The sequence below is a fragment of the Symphalangus syndactylus genome, chromosome 20, assembly GCF_028878055.3.
Source record: "Symphalangus syndactylus isolate Jambi chromosome 20, NHGRI_mSymSyn1-v2.1_pri, whole genome shotgun sequence".
In the NCBI taxonomy this organism is placed as follows: Eukaryota; Metazoa; Chordata; class Mammalia; order Primates; family Hylobatidae; genus Symphalangus; species Symphalangus syndactylus.
In genome coordinates, this window is record NC_072442.2 from 34,879,063 (window position 1) to 34,897,008 (window position 17,946).

Genomic DNA, 17,946 nt, shown 5'->3' on the forward strand with positions numbered 1-17,946 from the left:
CGCCCTTGTAACCTTGTGAGCTATACTGTAGCTTTTTTCTTTTTCTTTTTCTTTTTTTTTTTTTTTTCCAGACGGAGTCTCGCTGTGTCGCCAGGCTGGGGTGCAGGGGCGTGATCTCGGCTGACTGCGGGCTCCGCCTCCCGGGTTCGGGTGATTCTCCTTCCTGGGCCTCTCGGGTTCCTGGGAAGTGCAGGCGCCTGCCACCATGCCTGGCTCACTTTTCGTATTTTTGGTGGTGACGGGGTTTCGCCATGTTGGCCAGGATGGTTTCGATCTCTGAACCTCGTGATCCGCCTGCCTCGGCCTCCCACGGTGCTGGGACTGCAGGCGCCAGCCACCGAGCCTGGCCTACTGTAGCTATTTAATATGTGAAATCGAAATGGCATTTCTGACTTGACAGCTGAGGCTTGTACTTCATGTATTCTGAAGTTTTTAGACAACAACTAGTTTACTGTCTAGTTCATTATTAAAGAGAATGAACTAGGCCAGGCGTGGTGGCTCGTGCCTGTAATCCCAGCACTTTGGGAGGCCGAGGCGGGCGGATCACGAAGTCAGGAGATCGAGACCATCCTGGCTAACACGGTGAAACCCCGTCTCTACTAAAAATACAAAAAATTAGCCGGGCGCAGTGGCGGGTGACCGTAGTCCCAGCTACTCGGGAGGCTGAGGCCGGAGAATGGCGTCTACGCGGGAGGAGGGGCTTGCGGTGAGCCGAGATCGCTGCACTGCACTCCAGCCTGGTCGGCAGAGCGAGACGCCGTCTCCACACAAACAAGCAAACAAAAAAACAGAAAGCAAGTTTCACATTGCTTTCACAATACTTAATGCTGTGTTGGAAGGCTTTTTGATTTAAAATCACTTTGGATTGATAACATCCTGTTAAAGTTTTAGGAGAACACGTTTTCCCGGATCAAATTCAAGCTTCTTAAAATAAATGCTTTCAGTAGCAGGAATGGCATTGTTTAAAAAGCTGACGGCAGGGTAAGCGTTTGCGTTAGTGTTTTATTAACATATTTGTAAGTACTTGTTCGTCGTGGAAATGTGTCCTTGCCTAAAACCATAGGTGGCTGTGGAAACCATGTTTGTAGTTCGGAATACCCAGGTTTTGTGGGTATTTGCTCTATGCGTAAAATTATTCTTGCCCTTAGTTTAAAGTAAGGATTACAGTTGGATTGAAGTCGATCACTGAATGTTATTGTTTATGAGACTTAACATTTTCAGTGCCGCTTAATAAACATGATCTGTAAATCAAAAAAAAAAAAAAAAAAACAAGAAAAAGGATGGTTCTCAAAATCTCACTTCGGATCCATAATCAAACCACCCCAGCTGTAACTTCTGCTGCTACAGCTGCTGTCACGGAGCAGACCTGAGTCTCACCCATGGAGACAGGCAGGCAAACAGTTGTGTCTGCTGAGATGTTCGCCACGCCCCAAGGTCTGAAGGGCAGCAACAAGGACGGGCTCCCTGAGGACCTAGATGGGAACTTGGAAGAACCCAGGGGTCAGGAAGGTGAGCTCAGCAGTCAGGATGTCACGGACCTCACAGAAGGCGACAGTGAAGCCTCAGCCTCAGCTCCTCCTGCAGCCAAAGGACGGAAAAGAGATACCAAAGGAAAGAAGGAGAGGAAGCCCACCGTGGATGCGGAGGAGGCTCAGAGGATGGCAACCCTGCTGTCTACCATGTCTGAGGAGCAGCTGGCCCGCTACGAAGTGTGTCGCCGGTCAGCTTTCCCAAAAGCACGCATTGCAGGTCTGATGCATTCTATCACTGGCGGATCGGAGCCTGAGAACGTGGCCATTGCCATGGCTGGAATAGCCAAGGTCTTCGTCGGAGAGGTGCTGGAAGAGGCCCTGGACGTGTGTGAGATGTGGGGAGAAAAGCCCCCACTGCAGCCCAAGCATTTAAGGGAGGCTGCTCGCAGGTTAAAGCCCAAGGGCCTCTTCCCCAACAGCAACTACCAAAAAATCATGTTCTAGGCCCAAGGCCAGAGGGAAGGGTCTGTTTGTGCAGGCATAAGTACTGCATTCGTCTTTCAGTGACAGGACTGCGTTTGCTGGAGCTTCTGCATCTCAGTCTACCCTGGATTTACCCACCATCTTAGTGTCTTGAGACGTCAAGCTGCCCTTACCTGGATGAAGACAGCAGATTGTTTGGTAGTAGCCTTGGCTAAATGTTTGGGCCTCCGAGGTCATGTTGAGGCCTTTTTGTATGTCTTTCTAGTTGGAAGAATAAAGGTGCCTGGGCCTTGAGCATCCTGTGGACAGGAAGCTGCATTCAGAGAGGGAAGCCCTTTCCAGGACATTTGTACGGTTCCTTGCTGAAGCCTGCTGTTGCCGTGTCTTTGCTGGAATGCTTATGTCTGGGTTTCAGTAAGTGAAGGCGCCAGAAATGTTTCCCGAATGTTGTCCTGGGTAATTTTCATGCCCTTATGTATTTTTGTGAGTCATCACAAAAACAGTTAAACTCTTTTCCAAACTGCAGAAATAAAAATTACATCACAAAGCTTTATTTTTCTCTCAGTTGACCCTTCTCCTATTCCTGCCTACTGTGCTTTACCTCAGCAAGTGATCCTTTACTGTTTTAGAATGTAATATAGTATAGATGCATCGTAAAAGACGAGTGAGCAACCAATTCCAAAATCACCTTTCCTCACGCCGCCATTTGTAGCGAACTTCTATGTAGTTGAAAAGGCATACAGACAGCCTGTTGATACTTCATGTTTGCTACACACGGTGATATGGCCGGTTCTTCCAGAGACACTGAAATTTAGTTCAAAACACTGCCTTAGAGTATTCCTGATTTTATTGATTCCACCGATGATCCACTCGGAAAATCAAACCTGAGTACACAGACATGGGGGAAGATATTAAAATATCGGACCAAGTAGCTTCATCACGAGTGACAAAGTTATTCCCAACTCTACTTGGACATACGCTTCTGCAACTTTATGATACAATTGAGTAATTTTTCTTTACAGAATAAAGACCTGAGACTTACGACGGAATCACCCTCAACCTTCCCAGCACAGCTCACAGATATCCGTGGTTCCATTTCAGTCTCTTTCCCTCTGCCATGTGCCCACTGAATCACAGAGGGAAAGCCAAATTTTTGAAAAGACCCCATTGTTCTGCTCTAATATTGAATGCAGAATAACATGTACTCTTTCTTCCTGGAGCAAAATAAACCCCCATACAATATAGTTGTATTTCCTCATACCCTCAGCTTTTGCTGCTAAAATAGGACTTATGGTACGTAGCATCTGCCTTTGGGTATTACGGAAATTTCTAAATTTTACCAAGAATTGGGAAATTCCGTTTCATACCTCCATATTCTGGCCTTCTTCAGCTTTCCTTTCCTTTAACCAACTTTCTTGCCTGGGCGTACCACAAGTTAGACCGGTGTGTCTTAGAGACACAAGGAGGGTACAGGTTCTTGGCAGAACTGATGGAGATGGGAGGGCACCCTCAGAAATGAAAGTGCTTGAGCTCCCAAAGGAAGTAAGGTCCTAGAGACTCATTATCTCCCAGTCTTAACATTGCTCTCAGCTCATTCCTTTTCCATAGCATGGAGCAGTCTTGGAAGCTGTATTCTGGCAGATGTGGCAGCTCTGGCCCTTTCAGAACACTAGAGGAAAAGAGAACCTGGCCCAAGCAGCCTGCGGTCTAGACAGGCATCAGCAGAGGGCAGTGCTGATGGCGACTCCACACACAAGCTTAGAACATTTCTCTTGCCCCTCATAAAACTCAATACATTGAGTGGGGTCTGAGTAAATCTGAACTGCTGAAGACAGAAACAAGTTCACATCAAGGTCTCAGAGGTCAGCTCAAGAGCAGGAACACAGCGTTGTTCTCTCAGAGAGGAAAATTGGATTAGTTGAGAGGGTTCAGTGTCCCTACGCATTTTTTTCTTTTTTCCTGTAAGTTATGGGATACTAGTGCAAAACGTGCAGGTTTATTACCAAGGTATACATGTGCCATAGCGGTTTGCTGCACCAATCCACCCACCATCTAGGCTTTAAGCCCCACATGCCTTGGGTGTTTGTCCTAATGCTCTCCTTTCCCTGGCCGCCCACCCCGTGACAGGCCACGGAGAGTCACGTTCCCCTTTCTCTGTCCATGTGTTCTCATTGATCAACTCCCACTTATGAGTGAGAAGATGTGGTGTTTGCTTTTCCGTTCCTGTGTTAGTTTGCTGAGAATGATGGTCCCCAGGGTCGTCCATGTCACCGCAAAGAAGACGAACTCATTCTTTTTTATGGTGCCTAGTATTCCCTGGTGTATATACCACACATATTCTTTATCCAGTCTATCACTGATGGGCATTTGGGTTGGTTCCAGGTCCTTTGCTCTTGCAAACTGTGCCGCAGTGAGTATATCTGTGCATTTGTCCTTGTAATTGGATGAATTATAACCCTTTGGCTATATACCCGGTAATGAGATAGCTGGGTCCAATGGTATTTCTGGTTCTAGATGCTTGAGGAATCGCCACACGGACTTCCACAATGGTTGAACTGATTTACACTCTCACAGACGTTGTAAAAGTGTTTCTGTATCTTCACAGCCTTGCCAGCATCTGTTGTTTCCTGACTTTTTAATAATCGCATACGAAATCTTCTCAATATGTAACATCACATAGCCACAGCTCTCAAGAAAGAAATCTGTAGACAGTGTTATCTTTTCAGGAGAAAGCTTTGACTGCTTTCATGGCTGGTTGTATTACACGTTTACGACAATGAGGTTTTTCCTGGAGCTTCACTACAAGTCGTAAAGTCTTTCTCATAATGTACATATGGAGACTACCTAGAAAAATGTGGTCTCTGACTGGTGCTGGTTAGGTGGTGACAAGATATCTAACAAATAAAGTGACCGTACTTGACTATTTTCCAAAGTTTACTATTTCGGGGTCAGCTTAAGAACCTCACTGCCCGCCTTTGCCCTCACAAGTAATTAGCATGTGCCTAAATAAAGTTGAAGCCAGCTAGCTCCACTATTCCAAGCAGATACTGTCTAGGGTCTAGTCTCTGGAAGTATAAAGTACAGAGCTTACAAGTACAACTACGCGAAAAGTTGTACCCAAGCTAGAAAGGCTTAAATGATCAATTGATGGATTTGTGTTTCCTCCGGAAGAGGGTACAAAGCAGAGCGCTAATACACATATATAGGGTAGAAGAGTTCAGGGCTTTTATGGACGGCACACAGCTAGGTGTCTTCAAAGAGGTGCACCAGGGAAGCCTCACTGGGCTCCCGTAGGGCGTCAATGGCCGCCCTCTGGAAGCGCACGTCCAGGATGATGTGCTGCCCGATCTTGCGCATCGGGCGCTGGAAGGGCAGCTTGAGGAGGTGAAGCTGCGTGGACTTCTGGTACTTTCTGATTTTGCGCACTGCCAGGCCTGTAGCGGTGAGGCTTCTTGATCCCTCCTGTAGGCGGCGCCCTCTTGCCGGCGGCTGCAGTGGCCAGGGTCTTCGTGGCGCCTGCCAGGCTGTCGCTTTGCCTGGCCACAATGGTGAAACCTCCTCTCTACTTTAAAGAATACAAATTTCTCCTGGCGTGGTGGCGCGCACAGTTGCTCCAAGCTACTCTGGAGGCTGAGTCAGGAGAGTTGCTTGGGCCCAGGAGGCAGAGGCTGCAGTGAGCTGCGATCAGGCCACTGCAATCCGGTCTGGGGGACAGAGGGAGACTCTGTCTCGAAAATAAATAAATAATATGCAATACAATACAATACAACAGCATAACATAGAAATCGTATTTTCATATTCCCCACACCCAGCCCAGTCTATTTCAGAGTATGTGATAAACCACTTGTTTCCCTATGAGTTAGAGGTTTTTTTCTCAGACGTTTAAGTTTTCTAATGTGCAACTTCATAAAAGGTCTCACTTTTACCCTCATTGTTTTCTTTATTGTTGTGAAATGTGAACTTTGCGATTCTGTGAGGAATCCAGAATTCTGAAATGCCCCCGGCATTTCCCGCCCCGCCCCCCCCAGAGCCTAGCCCTGCCTCTGCCCCTCCCTTGGGTGCGGACGGAACCTTGAATTGAGGAGCCCGCCCAAAGCCCTGATTAGATTAGGATTACCCTGAAACAATAGCTGTTAAGGGCTGGGTCTAATTCAATCGTCTGTGCTCTTTATATGGGACTGAACCTCCCTGAGATTCCATTCCCCTGTGGGTGATTCCTCAGCCCTGGAGGTGCAGACCCAGGGAGCTGCACGGCCCAGACCTGGGCAACACCTATAAGAGCTCAGAGCATCCTCCCGGCAGCTGGCAGAACAAACAAGTGGGCCTGGGTTTCACATACCTGAGGAATTGGATTCTGCCACGAACTCGAATCAGATCGACGCCAGACCCTTCTCAGGTGAAGGCAACGACCCCACAGACAGACCCATCCTGGAGGTCCCTCGTGTGACTCTGAGCAGGAGGCAGTCACTTGGCCTAGTAGAACTTCTGAGCTGTGAGCCCGGGTTTGTTTTCAATATCCAAAATTGGTGAGAATTTCTTCTGCATTCATCTAAAACTAATAAACTCTCCATCCACAGGTTTCTCCATATTGTGGAAGTGAGATAAAGCAGTGTGTGTGTTTGTGTGTGGGAAGGGGAGGCAGGGAGCTCTGCCCACTTGTGACTAATCTATGGCTCGCCAGAAACATAGCAGCCAAAATCTTTGAAAGTTTCTGGGCTGTGGGTCGGCGGGCCAGTGGGATGGCAGACGAGGAAGAAGACCCCACCTTTGAGGAAGGAAATGAAGAAATTGGAGGAGGTGCAGAAGGTGGACAGGGTAAAAGAAAGAGACTTTTTTCTAAAGAATTGCGATGTATGATGTATGGCTTTGGGGATGACCAGAATCCTTATACTGAGTCAGTGGATATTCTTGAAGATCTTGTCATAAAGTATATCACTGAAATGACTCACAAGGCAATGTCAATTGGAAGACAAGGTCGAGTACAAGTTGAAGATATCATCTTCTTGATTCGAAAGGACCCAAGGAAGTTTGCCAGGGTGAAAGACTTGCTCACTATGAATGAAGAATTGAAACGAGCTAGAAAAGCATTTGATGAAGCAAATTATGCATCTTGACACTTTTTGTAGATTCTGAAAATTACCATCTGGGGAAACCAGATATCATAATTGTATATTTTCTAAAGTAAGGTTCTGATATCTAGCCGTGTAAATGAAAGATGGAGAAACAGAGAGTTTTCAGCCTTTCTTTTTATGCTTTTGATTTTAGAGTGATATTGGTGCATGTCGTTGCCTGCCTTTGTATTACCATACTTTAATCACTTACCGGGTTTTAATGACCACGCATAAGTCAAAGTACCTTGCAAACCGTGTCGTTCCTTCTGACTTTTGACTATCTGAAGGATAAAGTCGTATTTGCGTGTTAGGTATGTTTACGCCCTTGTAACCTTGTGAGCTATACTGTAGCTTTTTTCTTTTTCTTTTTCTTTTTTTTTTTTCCAGACGGAGTCTCGCTGTGTCGCCAGGCTGGGGTGCAGGGGCGTGATCTCGGCTGACTGCGGGCTCCGCCTCCCGGTTTCGGGTGATTCTCCTTCCTGGGCCTCTCGGGTTCCTGGCAAGTGCAGGCGCCTGCCACCATGCATGGCTAACTTTTCGTAATTTTGGTGGTGACGGGGTTTCGCCATGTTGGCCTGGATGGTTTCGATCTCTGAACCTCGTGATCCGCCTGCCTCGGCCTCCCACGGTGCTGGGACTGCAGGCGCCAGCCACCGAGCCTGGCCTACTGTAGCTATTTAATATATGAAATCGAAATGGCATTTCTGACTTGACAGCTGAGGCTTGTACTTCATGTATTCTGAAGTTTTTAGACAACAACTAGTTTACTGTCTAGTTCATTATTAAAGAGAATGAACTAGGCCGGGCGTGGTGGCTCGTGCCTGTAATCCCAGCACTTTGGGAGGCCGAGGCGGGCGGATCACGAAGTCAGGAGATCGAGACCATCCTGGCTAACACGGTGAAACCCCGTCTCTACTAAAAATACAAAAAATTAACCGGGCGCAGTGGCGGGTGACCGTAGTCCCAGCTACTCGGGAGGCTGAGGCCGGAGAATGGCGTCTACGCGGGAGGAGGGGCTTGCGGTGAGCCGAGATCACTGCACTGCACTCCAGCCTGGTCGGCAGAGCGAGACGCCGTCTCCACACAAACAAGCAAACAAAAAAACAGAAAGCAAGTTTCACATTGCTTTCACAATACATAATGCTGTGTTGGAAGGCTTTTTGATTTAAAATCACTTTGGATTGATAACATCCCGTGAAAGTTTTAGGAGAACCCGTTTTCCCGGATCAAATTCAAGCTTCTTAAAATAAATGCTTTCAGTAGCAGGAATGGCATTGCTTAAAAAGCTGACGGCAGGGTAAGCGTTTGCGTTAGTGTTTTATTAACATATTTGTAAGTACTTGTTCATCGTGGAAATCTGTCCTTGACTAAAACCATAGGTGGCTGTGGAAACCATGTTTGTAGTTCCGGATACCCAGGTTTTGTGTGTATTTACTCTATGCGTAAAATTATTATTGCCCTTAGTTTAAAGTAAGGATTACAGTTGGATTGAAGTCGATCACTGAATGTTATTGTTTATGAGACTTAACATTTTGAGTGTCGCTTAATAAACATGATCTGTAAATCAAAAAAAAAAAAAAAAACAAGAAAAAGGATGGTTCTCAAAATCTCACTTCGGATCCATAATCAAACCACCCCAGCTGTAACTTCTGCTGCTACAGCTGCTGTCACGGAGCAGACCTGAGTCTCACCCATGGAGACAGGCAGGCAAACAGTTGTGTCTGCTGAGATGTTCGCCACGCCCCAAGGTCTGAAGGGCAGCAACAAGGACGGGCTCCCTGAGGACCTAGATGGGAACTTGGAAGAACCCAGGGGTCAGGAAGGTGAGCTCAGCAGTCAGGATGTCACGGACCTCACAGAAGGCGACAGTGAAGCCTCAGCCTCAGCTCCTCCTGCAGCCAAAGGACGGAAAAGAGATACCAAAGGAAAGAAGGAGAGGAAGCCCACCGTGGATGCGGAGGAGGCTCAGAGGATGGCAACCCTGCTGTCTGCCATGTCTGAGGAGCAGCTGGCCCGCTACGAAGTGTGTCGCCGGTCAGCTTTCCCAAAAGCACGCATTGCAGGTCTGATGCATTCTATCACTGGCGGATCGGAGCCTGAGAACGTGGCCATTGCCATGGCTGGAATAGCCAAGGTCTTCGTCGGAGAGGTGCTGGAAGAGGCCCTGGACGTGTGTGAGATGTGGGGAGAAAAGCCCCCACTGCAGCCCAAGCATTTAAGGGAGGCTGCTCGCAGGTTAAAGCCCAAGGGCCTCTTCCCCAACAGCAACTACCAAAAAATCATGTTCTAGGCCCAAGGCCAGAGGGAAGGGTCTGTTTGTGCAGGAATAAGTACTGCATTCGTCTTTCAGTGACAGGACTGCGTTTGCTGGAGCTTCTGCATCTCAGTCTACCCTGGATTTCCCCACCATCTTAGTGTCTTGAGACGTCAAGCTGCCCTTACCTGGATGAAGACAGCAGATTGTTTGGTAGTAGCCTTGGCTAAATGTTTGGGCCTCCGAGGTCATGTTGAGGCCTTTTTGTATGTCTTTCTAGTTGGAAGAATAAAGGTGCCTGGGCCTTGAGCATCCTGTGGACAGGAAGCTGCATTCAGAGAGGGAAGCCCTTTCCAGGACATTTGTACGGTTCCTTGCTGAAGCCTGCTGTTGCCGTGTCTTTGCTGGAATGCTTATGTCTGGGTTTCAGTAAGTGAAGGCGCCAGAAATGTTTCCCGAATGTTGTCCTGGGTAATTTTCATGCCCTTATGTATTTTTGTGAGTCATCACAAAAACAGTTAAACTCTTTTCCAAACTGCAGAAATAAAAATTACATCACAAAGCTTTATTTTTCTCTCAGTTGACCCTTCTCCTATTCCTGCCTACTGTGCTTTACGTCAGCAAGTGATCCTTTACTGTTTTAGAATGTAATATAGTATAGATGCATAGTAAAAGACGAGAGAGCAACCAATTCCAAAATCACCTTTCCTCACGCCGCCATTTGTAGCGAACTTCTATGTAGTTGAAAAGGCATAGAGGCAGCCTGTTGATACTTCATGTTTGCTACACACGGTGATGTGGCCGGTTCTTCCAGAGGCACTGAAATTTAGTTCAAAACACTGCCTTAGAGTATTCCTGATTTTATTGATTCCACCGATGATCCACTCGGAAAATCAAACCTGAGTACACAGACATGGGGGAAGATATTAAAATATCGGGCCAAGTAGGTTCCTCACGAGTGACAAAGTTATTCCCAACTCTACTTGGACATACTCTGCTGTACCTTTACCATGCAAAAGAGTAATTTTTCTTTACAGAATAAACACCTGAGATTTACGACGGAATCACCGTGAACCTTCCCAGCACAGCTCACAGATATCCGTGGTTCCATTTCAGTCTGTTTCCTTTTGCCATGTGCCCCCTGAATCACAGAATGGAAGCGAAACTTTTGAAAAGACCCCATTGTTCCGCTCTAATATTTAGTCCAGAATAACATGTACTCTTTCTTCCTGGAGCAAAATAAACCCCCATGCAATATAGTTGTATTTCCTCATACCCTCAGCTTTTGCTGCTAAAATAGGACTTATGGTACATAGCATCTGCCTTTGGGTATTACGGAAATTTCTAAATTTTACCAAGAATTGGGAAATTCCGTTTCATACCTCCATATTCTGGGCTTCTTCAGCTTTCCTTTCCTTTAACCAACCTTCTTGCCAGGGCGTACCTCAAGTTAGACTGGTGTGTCTTAGAGACACAAGGAGGGTACAGGTTCTTGGCAGAACTGATGGAGATGGGAGGGCTCCCTCAGAAATGAAATTGCTTGAGCTCCCAAAATAAGTAAGGTCCTAGAGACTCATTATCTCCCAGTCTTAAGATTGCTCTCTGCTCATTCCTTTTGCATGGCATGGAGCAGTCTTGGAAGCTGTATTCTGGCAGATGTGGCAGCTCTGGCCCTTTCAGAACACTAGAGGAAAAGAGAACCTGGCCCAAGCAGCCTGCGGTGTAGACAGGCATCAGCAGAGAGCAGTGCTGATGGCGACTCCACACACAAGCTTAGAACATTTCTCTTGCCCCTCATAGAACTCAATGCATTGAGAGGTGTCTGAGTAAGGCTGAACTGCTGAAGACAGAAACAAGTTCCCATCAAGGTCTCAGAGGTCAGCTCAGTAGCAGGAACAGAGCGTTTTTTTCTCAGAGAGAAAAATTGGATTAGCTGAGAGGGTTCAGTGTCCCTACGCATTTTTTTTTTCCTGTAGGTTATGGGATACTTGTGCAGAACGTGCAGGTTTCTTACCAAGGTATACATGTGCCTTAGCGGTTTGCTGCACCAATCCATCCACCATCTAGGCTTTAAGCCCCACATGCCTTGGGTGTTTGTCCTAATGCTCTTTCCCTTGCCCCCCACCCCATGACAGGCCACGGTGTGTGACGTTCCACTTTCTCTGTCCATGTGTTCTCATTGATCAACTCCCACTTATGAGTGAGAACATGTGGTGTTTGTTTTTCCTTTCCTGTGTTATGTTGCCGAGAATGATGGTCCACAGCGTCATCCATGTCACAGCAAAGAAGAGGAACTCATTCTTTTTTATGGCTGTATAGTATTCCCTGGTGTATATACCACACATATTCTTTATCCAGTCTATCACTGATGTGCAGTTAGGTTGGTTCCAAGTCCTTTGCTCTTGTAAACTGTGCCGCAATGAACATACCTGTGCATGTGTACTTCTAGTAGGATGAATGATAAACCTTTGGGTATATACCCGCTAATGAGATAGCTGGATACAATTGTATTTCTCGTTCTAGATGCTTGATGAATCGCCACACGGTCTTCCACAATGGTTGAACTGATTTACACTCTCACAGACGTTGTAAAAGTGTTTCTGTATCTTCACAGCCCTGCCAGCATCTGTTGTTTCCTGTCTTTTTAAAAATCGCATACGCAATCTTCTCAATGTATAATATCACATAGCCACAGCTCTCAAGAAAGAAATCTGTAGAAAGTGTTATGTTTTCGGGAGAAAGCTTTGACTGCTTTCATGGCTGGTTTATTACACGTTCACGACAATTAGGTTTTTCCTGGAGCCTCACTACAATTCTTAAAGTCTATCTCATAATATACATCTGGTGACTTCCCAGAAAAATGTGGTCTCTGACTAGTGCTGGTAATGTGGTGACGAGATATCTAACAAATAAAGTGACTGTACTTGACTATTTTCCAAAATTTACTATTTCGGCGTCAGCTTAACAACCTCACTGCCCACCTTTGCCCTCACAATTAATTAGCATATGCCTAAATAAAGTTGATGCTAGCTAGCTCCACTATTCTAAGCAGATAGTGTCTAGGGTCTAGTCTCTAGAAGCATAAAGTACAAAGCTTACAAGTAGAACTGCACGAAAATTTGGACCCAAGCTAGGAAGTTCTACAATTATATGGGAAGGAGTTGGGAAGGTGCCAGCCAAGGGATTCCTTCATTGCGTATGAAGTAAAGGAATGAAGCAAGGTCTAGGGAAGCATGCTTTTCTATGGGTGTGATGGTTACCGCAATGACAGATCATCTGTGGATGAAGCATTTCCTGACCTTATTTACTTCATGTGATTATATGATTATTTCAGTAATCACAAACTCAGTTACCATTCATTCACATGCTCTTAGAAGAAACAGGAGCCACACCAAATTACATTTTAAACGTTTTATTTCTGCATTAAGGATTGGATTATAATGTAACCTTTCTTGACTCTTTTCATTTTATGACATTTATAGCTTTTGTAACATGCCCTTACATATGCCATGTGGATGGAGTGCGAGGAGAAGCAGAGAGCAGCCGATTTTCTCAGCTTTCCTCTGAAAAGGACACCATCAAAGAGGTGAAGGAGCAGGTCTTGAGTATGTTCATTGAAGACTCTTGTCAATCAAAGAGATGGAGATTGCTGAGAGGCTTATTCTCAGGGACATGTGTCACCCCCAAATACACATCCTTCTGGTGATTCCAGGCTGCATCGCCCAATCTTGATGTGCCTCCAGCTCAAAAGGCTCATGGTTTCCTCAGCCCTGCTGTTTATTTCTCTCCCTTGTCACATGCTATGTGTCTCTATTCGCTCATACTTCTTTTCCTCTTCAACACTGATTTTTAATAGACTCTCTGTTACTCCTTTCTAGGATACATTTCAGTGACCAAATTCATGTATGAAACATATTTCTTCCATTGCTGACTTCTGTTTTCTCAAATCCTCCTTTCACATTTACAACTTAGCTGAAATTTTCTGTCTACATTCTCTTTTCGTGCCTTTGAACACTTCTCCTCCTCTGCCCCCCTCCCCAATAGAATCCAGCCTTTGAAATGCTTCCCTACAGTAATTGTTGAGCTAATTTTCTCCCAATTTTCTTATTGTTTACTAGAAAGCCTTTTTTGAGTGGTGACAAAAATTTATAAAGCACATTATGCTAAAAGACATTTCCATAACTTGGTATCCATCAATAATTCAAAGGTTGACATAAAGCTAAACATAGACTTACCACATGACTTAACATTTGCGCTTCTAGGTATTCATCCAATGGATTTGAAAAATTATGCTCGCACAAAAGCCTGCACATGAATGTTCATAGCAGTCCTATTCATGTTTACGAAAAGCTGTGAGGAATCAAGAAGTCCTTCAAAATGTGAATGGAGAAACAATCGTGGTACCTCCATACCATGGAATACTATTCAGCAGTAGAAGTGCACTATCAAGCCATGTAAAGATATGAATGAATCGTAAATGAGCATTGCTAAGTGCAAGAATGTTAGTCTTAGAAAGCTACATACCATATCATTCCATTTATATTACATTCTGGAATAGAAAAAAAAAAAAACTGTAGAAGCCAAATCAGTGATAGGCAGAGTTTTGGGGAGGAAGATGGGTTCATTAGGTAAAGCACAGGGGATTTTTTTCAAGCCTATACTATAAACCATTCTGTACAGGACTGTAGTGGTGGATACATGACATTATTAACTTGTCAAATTCCATATAACTTTATAGTGCAAAGAATTTACTGTAATGTAGGCACAATTAAAAAAAAATCAACCAGAAGGTCAGGAAATCCAGAATGGAATGCAGACTGTAACTAAATAATCTGATCATATTATAAATGTATGAAATAATCTCACTGAAGAGGGTAGGGATAAAGAAATGCTGATTTAATTAACTTCAGTCATTGGGTACAGTGTACACAGCTCAGGTGACAGGTGCACCAACATCTCAGAAATAACCACTTATCCATGTAACAAAAAACAACCTGTTCCCCAAAAACTATTGAAATTTTTAAAAAATCAAAGAAAAAAGTTATGTATCTAAAAAAAAACTTTGTAATGACTTTAAGACTAATGACAAACTATTAAGCTAGGTAATTATTGTACTCTAGTTGATAAAGTTATTTCTTACAGGTGTGTGACTTCATAATTATGAAAACTCTGTACATGTCTACTAAGATTAAACAAATAAATAAATGGATGGTGGATGATGGGAGCTAGGTTTTTTACTGTTGGAATAGGGTTAACACATGTTAAATAAAATAGGCACAAAGCCATTGGCCTGAGGCTGCCTCTGTACATTGAGTTCCAAATAACAAACCACGACCTAACTTAGGAGTATACGTTTTGTAAGAGATACCCAGGTCTCAGCCAATCACAAGAAGTCAAGCTTCGGCCAATCACAGGCAGCCAGCTGACCAGAGCACATCCAAATAAGGCAGCTGCAACCAATCAAGCTATCTCTGTGCTTTACTTCTGTGTTCAGCCTATAAAAGCTCCTTGCTAAAACTACAGAGCAGTGCTCTCTGAATTCTCTTCTGAAAACTCCCTGTTCCCCCAAAACTACTGAAATTAAAAAAGAAAAGAAAAAAAATTATGTATTGATGTTTGGTTGTGTCCCCACCCAAAATCTCATCTTGAATTGTAATCCCCATAATCCCAACACGTCAAGGGATGGACCAGGTGAAGGTAATTAGATCATGAGGGTGGTCTCCCTCAGGCTGTTCTTGTGCTAGTAAGTGAGTCTCGCGAGAACTGATGGTTTTATAAGCATCTGGCATTTCCTCTGCTTGCACTCACTCCGTCCTCCTGCCCTGTGAGGAGGGTGTCTGCTTCTCCTTTGCCTTCTGCCATGATTGTAAGTTTTCTGAGGCCTCCCCAGCCATGTGGAACTGTGAGTCAATTAAATCTCTTTCCTTTATAAATTACCCAGCCTCAGGTATTTCTTCATAGCAGTGTGAGAATGGCCTAATATATGTATTCTTAAAAAAATTAACTTGGCCGGGCGCGGTTGCTCATGCCTGTAATCCCAGCACGTTGGGAGGCCAAGACGGGTGGATCACGACGTCAGGAGATGGAGACCATCCTGGCGAACACTGTGAAATCCTGTCTCTACTAAAAATACACACACACAAAATTAGCCGGGCGTGGTGGCGGGCACCTGTAGTCCCGTCTACTCAGGAGGCTGAGGCAGGAGAAGGGCGTGAACCTGGGGTGAGGAGCTTGCAGTGAGCCGAGATCACGCCACTGCACTCCAGCCTGGGAGATAGACTCCATCTCAAAAAAAAAAAAGCAAAAAACTTTGAAGATGACTGTAAGACTAACGACAAATTAAACTATTAAACTGTATATAAGTATTGTACTTCTTTGGAGTCCAATTCATGAATTATTCCTTGCTCAGATAAACTCTTTTACATTTAATTTGACTAAAGCTTTTATATTAACACAAATAAGCAGAGGGAGAAAGCTAGAATGAGCCTCATTTTTCTGAATTAAGTTGGAAACATCAGTATGATTTCATGTTTAGCTTAATGTAGAGAGTGATGGCTATGTGGAGAAATAATTCTAAACAATGTATATGCAAAGGTTGGCAAACACACATCTATTTCCTAGCCCTGCTCACCTAGGAAACCTAAGAGCAATGGTTTCCCACTAGCAATGAGTACAGCCAGCACCCATATAGTAGTTTTTAATGCCATTCACCAGTAAAAGGAACCAGGGTTTCTTGCAAAAATAGCTAATTTTAGGGCTGGTTCTGGAATACACGTGATGAGCCAGGAGCATCTTCTAATGTCAGAAACTATGGAAGTGCTTTAAAAGATGACATGGTATGTCAAAGAGATGCACGAGACAACTGAAAAAGTTTCCAACTGCCAAAGCTTATAATAGTATGTTAAACAATGTAGTAACAGATTACAACCCAAAGCATAAATACATGCCTGTAATCTCAACTACTCAGGAAGCTGAGGCAGGAGAATCGCTCGAACCTTGGAGGTGGAGGCTGCGGTGAGCTGAGATGGAGCCGCTGCACTCCAGCCTGGGCGACAGCATGAAGACTCCGTCTTAAAAAAAAAAAAACCCCAAAACAAAATACAAAACAAAATAAAGTATTAATAAATATCCATGATTGTATACTGACACAAATAAATAATTGAATAAAGAAACGTAGAATAGATCTACTATACAGGGAATTCCAAATAATCTATGTAGCTGTTCCCTCCTCAAGGTGATAGAGTATAACTCTGTACTCCTTATGTGTCTGTAGGGCTACATGTAGTAACCTGCTTCCAAAGAGTACAGAATGGGAATGGGGGAGTAACAAAGTAAATTTACAGTGGACAAGCCTGTCAGTCTTGTCAGGTGATAAGAGTTTATGGCATCAGAGATAAGTTGTTAGCATAAACTCTTGATGTGTTGTGTTGAGAATGGCACTTTCATAACCCTAGGTTAGCTATGAGAAAAACCTCAGCCAAATTCGAATTGAGGAACATTGTACAAAACACCCAACCAGTAAACCTCAAAACTCAAGGTCACATAAAACAAGAAGAGTGTAAGAAATTGTCAAAGCTAAGAGGAGCCGTAGGAGATATGATGACTCAATGTAGTGTGGGATCCTGGAATAGAAAAGTGACATTAGAGAAAAATTAGGAAATCTGATAATGCATGTTCTTTAGTTAATAATAATATATATTACTATATAGAGAGTTACTCAGAAAGCAGGATTTGACTGGTTAAAAGGCCCAAACTAAGAAGTACCTTTGGTGAGACAAAAGCCTCCTGTGGGCAGGGAGATGTGTGGTGGAGTGGGGTAGTCTGGATACCTGGACTGGGAGAAGAAAGGATGGAGGAAATAAAGTAGAGTTCTATTATGACACGTAGACTTTGCTCCAGCTGGGTGCTATAAAATCTTGAGAATGAATCAGCTGCAAGGATGCAAAGCCAGAGCGCAATGCAAAGGCTCTTCATTGGTGAGTGACTAAGAGACAGCCATACAGCTGTGTAGGATTCGTCAGCGTCTCGCTTTCTGTTACTTTGGAATCCTGGAAAATCTAGAATCTCTACTGCTCAAAGTTAGTCTGGAAAGTTTGGGCAATGGAAACATGCTTTACATTGAGTTCTGAAGGTTAGAACACGTATGGATTGTTGAAGTTAAGCTATGGGGGGGTCCTTGTAAATGAGAATTAGGCACACATAAACAGGTGGAAATCAACTGGCTTGTTTGGCTAAAATAGAGCAGAGAAGTCTGGCTGTGACACTAGGAGAAATTGATTTGATTTGAATGTTGGGGGAATCAATAGACAAATCATAAAATGGCCAGTGGTGTTTTTATATAAAATTGATGAGTTTATATTCTATTATCAGAGAAATTGTAAATGGTTTTTCCCTGGTGAATACACATTTCACTCTTTTTGAATATTTTTCTGTTATGTAAGGTACTTTAATTTGATACAAAGGGACTGTGATATTATGAAATATTTTACTTGGTTTTCATCACTGTTTCCTGACATATAGTTCCTAAAACCCTTGCTGTCTCCAGTGGTATGTGTCTTTTATATGCTAATGAGGTGGCTTGTGGCTATGATGGGGGCTAGTCACCCAAGACCAAGGCATGGTTAGA